Consider the following 12,311-nt stretch of genomic DNA (forward strand, 5'->3'; position numbering starts at 1 on the left):
TTGCTAAGATTTTACGTATTTGTTATTGTCGGTTAAATATTTCCTCATGTTGTTGTGGGTTTATTTGGGCATTGGCAACTACGGCCATATTCATCATACTTGATCTCCTTAAACACTTAATGTGTTGAAATATCCCCACCCCTACGCAGTCTGTGCTTAATATTACATTATTTAAAGGCGCCTCCGTAGGTAGCCAGGTGGGAAGGAGCAGCAGTGCGTAGCACACGCTTCTTGATTAAACCGGGGTTCGAGCCCGTCACCACCAAATACGGAGGATGCGGAACGGTCAGGGAATGACCACCGCATATTCCGGAGCAATATGGCCTTAGTTGCTAATGCTCCTAAAAACCAAATAACAAACAAACAAACATTATTTAAAATTAGATTGGATATTTTTTCTTCACTCTTCCCCTCCCCCTTTTTTTAGTGGGTGGGAGTTTGCTTTATTTACGAGGATGGTTCAAGGTTTCTGGACTTCATTTGTTTACTTATTTATTTTATTTATTTATTTTATTTTTTTTTTTCAAGACTAACACCAGTAACGTCGAAATCTTTTTATGGTTGTTCGCCGACGTATTGCTCTCATTTCTTGCCAAGTGATCATGGCAGCTCACTGTCGTATCCAGGTATCATCGTAAGGAGGGCATGACGACCAGACGACCAGGTTTTTGAGTTTTTTTTTTTTTTTTTAGATAGACCTAGGAACACCTATACGCATGGTTAAGGGGGCATATGCTCCCTCCCCCTTGAATACGTCCCTGTGGCAGCGTATGCACAATATAAGGTGGAGATGGACCCTATCGACTTCGAATTGTGAACATTGCTGTATTATTGAATTTCTGGTGAAAGAGAATGTGAAACCCACATTAAATTCATTCATTGCAGATTACGCGCATGGTATGATTACGAGACCAGAGGCCCAAGTAGTGCAGCTGCACCAGAGCTCTGAGCTCATGGGACCCAAGCTTGTGATGATACATCACTACATGTGACAATATCACCTACAAAAATGTGTCCAGTTGGCGCAAGGTTATTAGAAGGCCGCGACGTAGTCGGAAAGCGATCGATGTTCATGTTTATGTTCAGCCTACCGCTGTCACTAGCGCGAATATTCATCACATCGAGGGACTTGGGGAAACAGGCGCGATGTTGCGTGACACTGCATCCAAACTGAGCATAATTGTGGAAAGTGTGGAAACAATTATTCATGGTCATCTGCTATTAAAAAAAAGTATGCGCAGTGGGTACCAAACACGGTAACTTTTTGGCTAGAAGGCACAGGGGGACAGGATTGCAGCAGGTACCAACTTGTGACAAGACATGGGTGCACTGCTTTACTCTAAGTCAAATCAGCCCGTCATAAACACTCCCTGCCATCAAAAAAAAAAAGAAAAAAGTCAGCTGCTGGAAAAGTTATGATCGTGTCTTTTTGGGATGCGACGGGAGTAAATCATGTCGATTTTCTGCTACGAGGTTCGATTAATGAAAATGCCCCGAAAACTGTCAAAGCAGCTCGTCCTGCTGAATGGCACTGCAGAACTGCATATAGCATCTTTGGCGACAGCACTAGATCGTGTCGCTGGAAAGCCAAGAATCACCTTTCTTACATCTCGGACTTGTCCTCCCCGTAATTTTGCCAGTGAAGGAGGGTAAAATTACAGCAGATGGAGAACTCAAGGCTGGTGTCCTTTACTGGTTAAGTGATCAGCATTCGTTTTTTTTTTTTTTTTTTGTAGACATTAGTACATTTTCCCAACGTTGAATAAATGTAGCAGTGTATAGAAGAATATCATGAAAAGGCGTGATAGTAATGTCACTACGCAAACATACACATCGATAAGAGTTGTTTATCCCTTATCGATGTTCTTTAATAAACTAGTACGTCTTATCTGAACATGGATCATGGTTTAGAGAAGTTTTTTTTTTTTTTGTTAGTTGTTGGCGCATCAGCTTCTGTGGCTATAATGCACCCCCCAAAGTTTTTGTATTTTACTGTGATCCAAGCCCGAGGCGGGATTCGAACCCGCGCCCTTTGGGTTGCCAGGCAGGCACTTTATCCACCTGGCTAGCTCGGTCGGAGTTTAGAGAAGTAGCACTAGCCACTTGCACTGTGCCATCCCTTTATTTTAAATTAGTCAAAAGAAATTTAACTTAAAGCTAATAAGAAGGCCGAATTTGTTTTATTTTAGCAATAGTAGACGTTAAAACCAAAATGTGAAGTATTTTATTTTCGTTTTTAAGATCACGTAACAACTTTTGAAATACTTTACTGTAATAGTATGCCGTGCCGTAATAAATGTATTCGGACGCCACTACCACTACGTTTGGAAAAGCACGGGTTTTAATCAAGAAATCAATAATGTGTAGAAGGGGCCCACTTTTATTCCCAATAAAGCATCTTTCGTGGAATACTTTCGTCCAGTTCTTGTAGCGAGGATTTGTGTGCATTCCTCCTTCAGTGTGCAGTCACAACTTCAGCAGGGGTGTGTTAATCGCTCTCTGATGCAGTGTTCCACATCATCCCAAAGGTTTTCGATCAGGTTCAGATCTGTTTCTGGGCCGGCCAGGCAGGTTATTGGACTTTATTTTTACACTGTTCGCTGTATGGGATAGAGCATTGTCGTGCTGGAACAGGAGCTCATTTCCATAAAACTGCTAAAGTGTAGGCACCGCAGTATTGTCCAGCATATCAGTATATCACTAGGCATTGATTTTTGGCACTACAACAAACATTCCGAGTCCCAATCGAGAAACAGCTCACATCGTGATCTGCGAACTATATTGTGCTTACAATGTGCCCACAGACATTCTCCACGTTGGACTGTTTAATCTGAAGACTGTAACGCGACCCATTACTCCATAGAATCTCCTTCCATCGTTCCACGGTCCAAGGACAATGGATTAGGCATCACACACAATTTGGAATACGTTAGTATGATGTGGGACTTATTTATAATCTATGCCGAGGCTGTGGACGCACTAACGGACACTTCTGGGGATACTTCTATCTTCAAACGTAACTTTTTCTAAGGATGTCGCTTTTATCACTTTTTTTCAGGGATCGGTGGTTCTCATTTGTCAGTGTTTTGGTCTGGGTAGCTGTTTGAGCACACCTTCATCGCTTGCGATTAGCTTTACGTAGTGTAGAGTACCTTCTAGTACCCATTTTTTCCAATATATTCGAAATATTTCCTATAGTTTCTAAATTTGATCTCAATTGATGCAATTTATTAATTTAGATTTATACACAGGGTAAAGTATCCACTTTTTAAGTAACAGTTTGTCTTTTTTTGTTTTTTAATCGTAAGGCAGGTAGAATAGAAGCACCGCATTATGAAATTCATACGTATGGCTGTCGTATGCATTATGAATTGCTCATATGGTGTCCGATGATTAAGTCTCTTTGAACTTCATAAGTCCTTACAGTGACTCATTGTACCTATTTGTAATATCTCTACTGTTATCTACCCATACTTTTAAACCAGTTCCTGCTCTGGCTCTTCCCGTTCATTACATGAGGAGAGGTGTTCGAATACTTTTGGTGGATAGTGTAGATACAAATTTTTCGATGTCAACCTAACGATGTCATATCTATTTAGTGTCATTAATTATTATTCTTAGTATTAATTAACTTTATATTAGTTAAGTATTTATTTATTTATTTTACAAATCTCGAAAAGAAGGAAAGTGTAAAAGATGCGACTACACATTTTCAGCATCTGCCATTTGAAAATTTTTAAAATCTTTTTATAATCGACGACACTATTTTTGTATCGTTATGCACTGGTTCAGCGGGAAGTGTTTCTCTAAAGAAACTATTTATTTTCCACTTCATAACCTTCACAGTGGAAACTTCTAGTCCTTCCCTGTAATACAGCCCACGTGGGTAGCACAGTTGGTAGGATCTCCGCCCTCCCCACACCGATGCAAAAGACTTGAGTCCTGTCGATAACGTGAATTTTTATGGGCATTTTTCACAACGTGGCTGAGTTAGTCGGTCTCAGGCGAGGGTAGCATGGTATTTTCTCCCGTAAACTCGGGTGTTTCATCCAGCAAACAGAAAATCGACCTCAGAACACACACACATTTTACAGTCAATATACACGGAGCAACATGGTCCGTGTATATTGACTATAGTCGCCGATGCTCCTAAAACCCAACAACAACAACAATAATACAAACAAGAACAAATTAACGATCGAAATAATAAGTTGGTGTTGTATAACTATTGCTCTTTGTTAGGGAAACTGAAGTTTGCTCCAGAAAAATCTTTTTTTTTTTTTTTGTTCTTCCTTCTCTTTTGCAATAGAATTAATCTACAGTGAGTCCCTTTGGAGATATACTGTATTATCATATGGATAGAGTATCCTTAGTGCATGCTTCGAAGGTGCCAGCTTCAATGTATATTTGTGTTAGACTCTTAGTCTTCTACTCTTTTCGATTTGATATGTCAAAATAAGAGCCTAAAACGTTTCAGTCTTAGAAAAGTTAACATTAATCATAACACGATTTCCGATGAGACAGCAACACCAATGAAACATTTGTCACAGTAGGAGCTTCTAGTTGCCTTTAGCTTAGCGTAGCAAAATGTGATTTCTGCTATCGTGTAAAAAAATAAACAAATAAAAATAAATATTTTATTTAGATTCGAGGAAACCGCACAGGTCCAGAGGAGTTTATTTTAAACTTACACTTTTTCTATGCCCGATGCGTTTTAAGAGCTCTTTTATTTCAACAGTCAGAAAACATGATGAATGAGCATGCGCTTGAACTTAAAAACTGCGGGACTAAGCCGACTTCCTGTCTGACGACAAAAATTTGGCAACAGGTGGATAATTTATCCATTCACTGAAATTGTAGTCCAGTTTGCCTTACCCGCAGGAGGTCTGCAACACGAGCCATCAGATAATAGACGCTTTATTTTTCATTTCCCCGTACAAGATGTGTGCAGGTTTGGGATGGGGGAGGAACTTTTCATCCCTCCCAACTTCTAACTGAAATTTTGAAATTTGTCATTCCATCCGTCCCAGTGTCATATTTTACAAATTGGAATTCTCATCGATCGATGGTTGTAAATAACACGAAAAAATATGAACCTATCCGTGGAGAATAACCTGCCAACCCCTCTACAATTCAACCGGTTTTAAAATAATTAACAGATGCCAAATGAACACAGGTGTTTCATTAAAAAGATCGTAGGATTCGTAACACGTATATTGGAAGTGAACTTTTTTTTCATGTTCAAATATATTTAAGTCACTGAAAAAATTGCGTCTCAGAGAGACATCACTAGCGTATTTTATTTATTTGTATTTTGTTCTGTGTATTTGATATTTTATAAATGTTTCGTGTTTTACAATTTTTGCGATTTAATAGTTAGGAGCAAGGCTGTAAATCATTACAAGCGCCATTATACGTGGCGCAGAGAGCCACATCCAAAATACTCTGAAAGTGCACGGCTATCTTTTGTGGTTCATCTTTTGTTTTTGTGGCTCGTTAAGCAGCAGTCTTACCACATTGTCTCATCTTGTTAGCGTTGTAAATGGCCTGGAAACCATCAAAGAGCATCCCCGGTTCCAATTATTGCTTTCCTTTCTCTTCGTATTGTAGACGGAGTTATACACCAATGCATTCTGTTGGGGTGGTAGCGTGCACAAGAGACGGTCTGACCATTACAGTAGGCACCACGACGCACAACATTAGGCTTTGCAGCTGATGACCTTCACTTGGTTCCGTTGAGGACTGTTCCACACGAGCGAACTGAAGCGAGTGAGCGCAAAGTTTTTAATTGTAGGCAAATAAAAGGGTAATAAAACCGCGCGGAAGTTATTATTGACTGGGAATCTTCAACGGTGAAACTTGGCAGTTGGATTTCAGCCGCATGCATCTCTGGACAGGACGGTAAAATTTTCAGAAGTGTGAAGTCATTAATTTGTCTTAAATTCTTGGCATTGGGCTTTCAAACAAAACGATACATTCCGCGCTACTGAGTTCGCTCGTGTGAAACAGGCCTAAGCTGTGAGGTTAAATAGTGCCCACTAGGCTCAGATAGATATATGTATGCTGTTCATATATCTATCTATGTCGGTAGACTCCGAACCAATTTATGATAGCAGGAACGTGGTATTTTGTTCCATTTCTCCTTCGACACGGCGATCAATTCAATTAGGCCGCCGTAGCCTAGTGGTCAGGCGCGCGGGTGCATAAGTACACGTGCCTTGAGGCGCCTCCGTAGCCAGGTGGGAAGAAGCAATAGTGCGTATCACATGCTTCTTGATTAGACCGGGGTTCGAGCCCGTCACCACCAAATACGGAGGATGCGGAAAGGTCAGGGAATGACCACCGCATATCCCGGAGCAATATGGCCCTAGTTGCTAATGCTCCTAAAAAAAACTAAAACAACAACAATACACGTGCCTTGAGTGACCGGGGTTTAAGCCCGTCACTGCTGAATACGGTGCTGTTTCTTGTATTCTGTCTGTCTTATTTTTGCCTGCTCCGAAGCCACCATTCCAGTTTATCCCGAAGGTGTTTATTGAGGTTAAGATTGGTGATTTGATCAGACCAATGAAACTTTTGCGCGATCATGTCTTCAGACCAAGTCACCAGACTATGCAATATGACATGGTGCATTGCTGTGCTGAAACAGAAATGGGCCTTCCCCATATTTCTGTCACAGCGTAGGAAGAGCGGAATTGTACAGAATATGAATGTACTGCATGGTTTTTGCAGGAACGATGCTCAATGGCCCATACCCAAATCAGGAGAAAAAACCCCAGACTGTGATAGCACCTCTGTCGAACTTCGCAGTTGGGATGGCAAAAGCTAGTAAGTAACATTCCCCGGGCATCCACCAGACCCAAATACAACTATCAGATCGGAAAACAATTTACCATGATTCGTCATTCCATACCATAGCTTTCCAACGTTCCAGGACGGATTATGATGGATTGTGTACCTAAGTCGACGCTGTACATTGTGTGTGCTGTGATGTTTGCTTTGTGTGTGCAGCTCTTCCATAAAATCTGATGCTATTCAGCTCTCTACATATTGTTCTTGTACCAGTATCAGTTCCTGTGGTCTGTCTGAACTCCTTGTTGGCAGTATTCGATAAGGATTGACGGGATTTACTGTATGCACCACTGTTCTGAGAGTACTCTGATCTCTTTCAGTCTAGTTCTGTGGCCTGCCGGAACGTTTCCTGGATGTATTGGCACCATGATGTTTCCATTTGGTGATTAGTTTTGCTGCAGTAGCAAGAACAGATTGAATGCAAATATCGCATCCTATGGTAACCCCACGCGGGATTATATATTAAGCTGAACGCCTCAGCCTGTATTATATTTCCTTAATCTGCTTACTAGTAACGTCAACTAATAACTAGTAACGTTTGCTTTTATACCTATTCCTGACAGGTGGTTGACGGGTATGGCTCATTTTACCAAAAATCTCAGGATGTGCATATATTTTGGCAAAACAGCGTATTTTAATAAAATTAAGAAAACTCTCGAAGAATGATGAACAAATAAATGTGAATTATGAATAAATTCGTATTATCTCGTAAACTTATTAAGCGGCCGTCGTAGCCGAGTAGTCCAGCGCGAGGGTGCATATGCACACGTGCCTTGAGTGACCGGGGTTCAAGCCCGTGACTGCTGAATACGGTGCTGTTTGTTGTAGTATTCCATGTAGTCGTCCCGGAGTATAAACAGAAAATTTATTTATTAACGCTACTAACATTTTTGTTAGTAGCGTTGACGTTCCTTGTCGTGATTTTGCAATGGAGCACGCCGACCGGGCTAGCCGGGTGGGTAAAGTGCCTGCCTGGCAATCCAAAGGTTGCGGGTTCGAATCCCACCTCGGGCTTGGATCAAAGTACTGCAAAAACCTTGGGAGGTGCATTATGGCCACAGAAGCCGATGCGCCAACAACTACCAAAAAAAAAAAAAAAAAAAAGCAATGGAGCACCGAACGAATATCAAATTTTTCTTTAAACTGAGAAAATCTGCAACAGAAACGCATAAAAATGTTAAAAACTGTTTATGGTTATAAAACATTTTAAGTCTTTAAATAAATGGTATAAGCGAAAGATGGACGTGAAGATGTTCGCGATGTTTCAATAAGTGGGCGCCCATCAAACTCTCGGATTGAGTTTAGAGTTGCAAAATTTCGGAAAATTGTGGCAAGAGATTATCCTTTGACCCTCAGAATGATAGCTGATGAGTTGGATATGAATAAAGAGACCATTCGTCAAATTTTGCATGAAGATTTTGGGAAAAGGAAGGTCTGTGCAAAATGTGCTGCACAGCCTCTTGGATGGGCAGAAACAACGAAGAGTGTCAACATCGTACCTCCCTGATGGCAAAATGTGGTATTGTGGCGCTTTTTGGCTTTAGGCAATTTGCGCATTTTTTTGTGAATGTACCTGCTGACAGAAAATCCTGGCTACACTACTGTCGCCAAGACCAAAACGTTTCGTTCACAGAAGTCCAGGATTAAGGAAATTAAGGAAACCCATAACCTTGCAAAACAGCCATTCTTCAGGCCTTTCTTTGATCAGAATCAACATGGTTTCTGCAGTGGCAAGTCAGTAGTCACAAATTTACTTCCTTTCTGGCAATACACCTCTGAAGCTCTTGATAACCACCTACAAGTTGATTCAGTCTACACAGACATATCTAAGGCATTTGATAAAGTCCCGCACGAACAACTTCTGGAAAAAGTTAAGCTATATGGTATCCGTGACCCTTTGCTCTCATGGCTACGCAGCTATATTACGCATCGTTCCTTGAGCGTTATCATCAATCAAGTGAACTCAGACTGTTTTATACCACTAAGTGGAGTACCACAAGGCTCCCCCTTAGGCCCTCTTCTCTTCATTGTTTTCGTAAATGATCTTCCTTCTTGGAGGTGTAGATGGAAGAAGTTCAAGTTGCTCTCTATGCAGATGATCTTAAGATCTACTCAGCAGTGAAGGAGATTACCGATTCTCAACAGCTTCAATGTGCTCTCAATAAATTCTCTCTGTGGCTATCTCTGAATGGCTTGTCTGCTGACCCCTCGAAGTGCAAAGTAATCTCTTTCTCATCCGGCAGATCTCCACAACTAATAAATACGGAGTAGAGTATTAACTCTGTGATCATCGAAAGGTGTGACCAAGTTAACGACTTGGGGATTCTCTTCTCCAGCAGTGCTAAATTCGATGCTCATGTCCTTAAAATCACCAGCAAAGCATTCAAAACACTGGGATTCATCAAACGGAACACACACAAGTTCAAAAACTACAGATATGCGGTTATCCTTTATAAAACTATTGTTCTGCCAATCCTTGAATTCAGGTCACCCATCTGGAATCCTCACACAAAGACTTTAACTAACAAAATTGAAGCAGTCCAAAAAATTTTTGTCCGTTACCTTACGTACCGTAATCATCTATTCTATCACTCAGTATATTATGAATCGCTGTGTGATTACTTTCATCCGAGGCCTCTTTTCACCAGAAGAGTTACTGCTGACATCACCCTTCTAGCCAAAGTAATCACTGGAACTTATGAAGCATCTGATATCCTTAGCAAAATCAACTTCAATGCTCCTTGTAGACAAGTCAGGAATCTTACACCGTTTCGGCTTGACTCTGCCACCACGAACTTTATGAAGTTCAGTCCACTGAACAGAATCAGCAAATCAGCAAATGACTCTCTCATTAACTTCTTTGACAACTCCCAGTCACTGATGAACTCCATCCACAAGTTTGCCTCTTCTCTTAAACTGCAAAGTGACTAGCTCTGATCTAATTATTGTAATTTATGTGTTTTATTATTTTTCTATTCTCTAACTGATTAATGATTACTTGTTTTACCGGTAACTTAACTTAATGCAATCCTCTTTTGCACATATGATTTTAATGTTTGAATCTATATCAATGTTTATCTTCCTGTTGGATTTCATATTATTGTTATTATGTTTATTGTTCTGATCTCAGATACACTGTTAATGGTTACCTGTTGGTGTATCTTGTTATTAATAAAAATATTTTTCGACAAACAGGATGTGATTCACAAGGAATTTATACCTGAAAAGGGGGAGAGATCAGTGCTGTGTTCTACGTACAGACGTTTCAAAGACTATTGAAGCACATTTCCCTGGTGAGGCCGCAATTTCAAGAGAAAGACAGCTGAGTCTTCTTGCACAACATCTTGTGCGAGACATTTGAAACATGGCGTTGTACAGATCAGTTATCCACCCTACCCAATTTAGCACTAGAGCACTTCTTCCTCTTTCCCAAGGTGAACACTACCTTCAGAATAAAGAGATTTCAGGTTGTTGAGGACATAAAGAAAAACTAACTGTCGAACTGAATACAATCTCTTTGGGCGCCTTCGCTGGTTCTTTTCAAAAACTTTTAGGACGGTGTAATAAGTGCATTCAACAGGTGCTGATTACTTTGAATAAAAATAAAATCATTTTTGAGCTCCTTTACTTTTTGTTATTTTTATTACTCCAGTCCTAGAACTTTATTGTCACACCTCATAGGTGCGTAAAACGCATATTTGCCTTCACCATGTTCGTCCGTCCTTAACAGCTCGACTCCTAGTGGATGTGAATGATTTTTATGAAATTTTATAGTTGGCTCTATTAGAAATAATATTTGCCGAGCCATCCCAAATTTCATTAAAATCGGACCAATAGAAGTTCGGGAATTATTACTTTTTGTCCATCTGTGGGTATGTAAACGGATTCACATTGGATAAATTTTCATTATACGTAGCTCTTTCAAAAAGACTTGTCGGTCTGTCTGTCTCGTTTATTGGACCAATAGAAATCCGGCAATTATTCGTCTTTGTTCGTCCGTTCGTATATAATAATTCAACTTTCAGTAGATGGTTTTTCATGAAATTTTATATTTCGTTTGTTATAAACAATTCGTCGATCTTTCCTAAATTTCCTTAAAATCACACCAATAGAAATCCAGTAATTGTTATTTCTTTTTTCATACATATCTATACAGGCCGGCTATCCATACCGTATATTGTAGCTGAAGCATTGATTAATACTGTATATCTGTTTCCATGCGCTGGTTGGAAGAATGAATGGGCAATATAGCGAAAGCACAGAAAGGAAATGTCGTTTCGCGCATAAAAGTCGTTGCTTTTTACTGGCTTTTTTTTTTTAATACTATTGCTAACTTGCCTGAAATATAACGCACTGCGTGCATTAACTAACTTGTTCTTTCTCTTACCCACAAAAGTATCACAAATCACGGCTTGAGCACCATTGCTTTAACACGCACGGAACCTTCAGTAGATCCATGTACCCTCCCGCTTAAAAGTTCGGAATCAGAGTACGACAACAGTTTTCATTAATTTTTTTGAAATTAGCAATGACAATGTACAGTTTAATATAAAAAAAACAACACACTACAAAATATTTTAAGATTTTTTATTACGCATTGAAAAATTAACAGCAAAAAATATTGAAATAATTAACATTAACAACTATACTGATTTTTCATTAAAATATCCTCCACGAGATTTTATCACTACCTTACACAGACGTGGCATTCTGGCGATTAATTTTATAATAGTGTGCGTCTTGACTAACATTATTTCCAAGCGATCTGCAAAGTTTCTCATAAATTTTGTGAAGATGGACGGAATTCACGGACTTGACGGTATAGGACGGAATTCTGGACTTTCTAAGTTCTGCTGAGTACAGTCCCAATTGAAGAAATTTTTCAGTAAAAAGGGATTCGAATCCGGAACTCTCCAGACGAGTAAGCGTGACAAAATTACTATGCCATCAGGACATTTTTATTATGAAAAGTCTGAAATGATATGAGAGAAAGAGAGAGAGACTGCATAAGCTTTTTCAATCTCTTCTTTCCCTCACATATTCTTACGTATGAGGATGCGGGAGGGAGAGCGAGGATATGAGGATTGAAAAAGGTTATACGATTTAAAATGGTAACCAGGCTCTGATACATGAATACCTAGGTTTCCATAGTCCAAAATAAAGTCCCCAGGTGCACTTTGCTTCGGAAGAATAGCTGGATGTTTCACTATCCTGATTACAGTCTTAAGAGAGAGGAGGGCAACTTAGAAAACTTCTGGCATTTTGTCTATTTGAAAGGTCTCATTGCCATCCGATCGCCCTTATATGCAGCTTTAACAGCCGACTCTAAACGTAACATTCATAAATTGACTTCGATTGTCCTACCCATGCTATAACTCCAGCCATGGCTATAACAAGACCGACAGTGACCCACTTTGATGGAATTCTTTCTTATGGACGTATAATGCACAACTCTCACG

At 39.9% G+C, this 12,311-nt stretch overlaps 1 protein-coding gene across 2 annotated transcripts in view; it reads right to left on the bottom strand.

Moving 5' to 3' along the window:
• Positions 1–12,311, bottom strand: part of LOC150083713 (uncharacterized) — a 235,025-nt gene that overhangs the window by 107,859 nt on the left and 114,855 nt on the right. The window lies entirely within an intron of this gene.

This window comes from Mastigoproctus giganteus, chromosome 7 (genome assembly GCF_048544385.1).
Source record: "Mastigoproctus giganteus isolate SK-2022 chromosome 7, ASM4854438v1, whole genome shotgun sequence".
Classification (NCBI taxonomy): Eukaryota; Metazoa; Arthropoda; class Arachnida; order Uropygi; family Thelyphonidae; genus Mastigoproctus; species Mastigoproctus giganteus.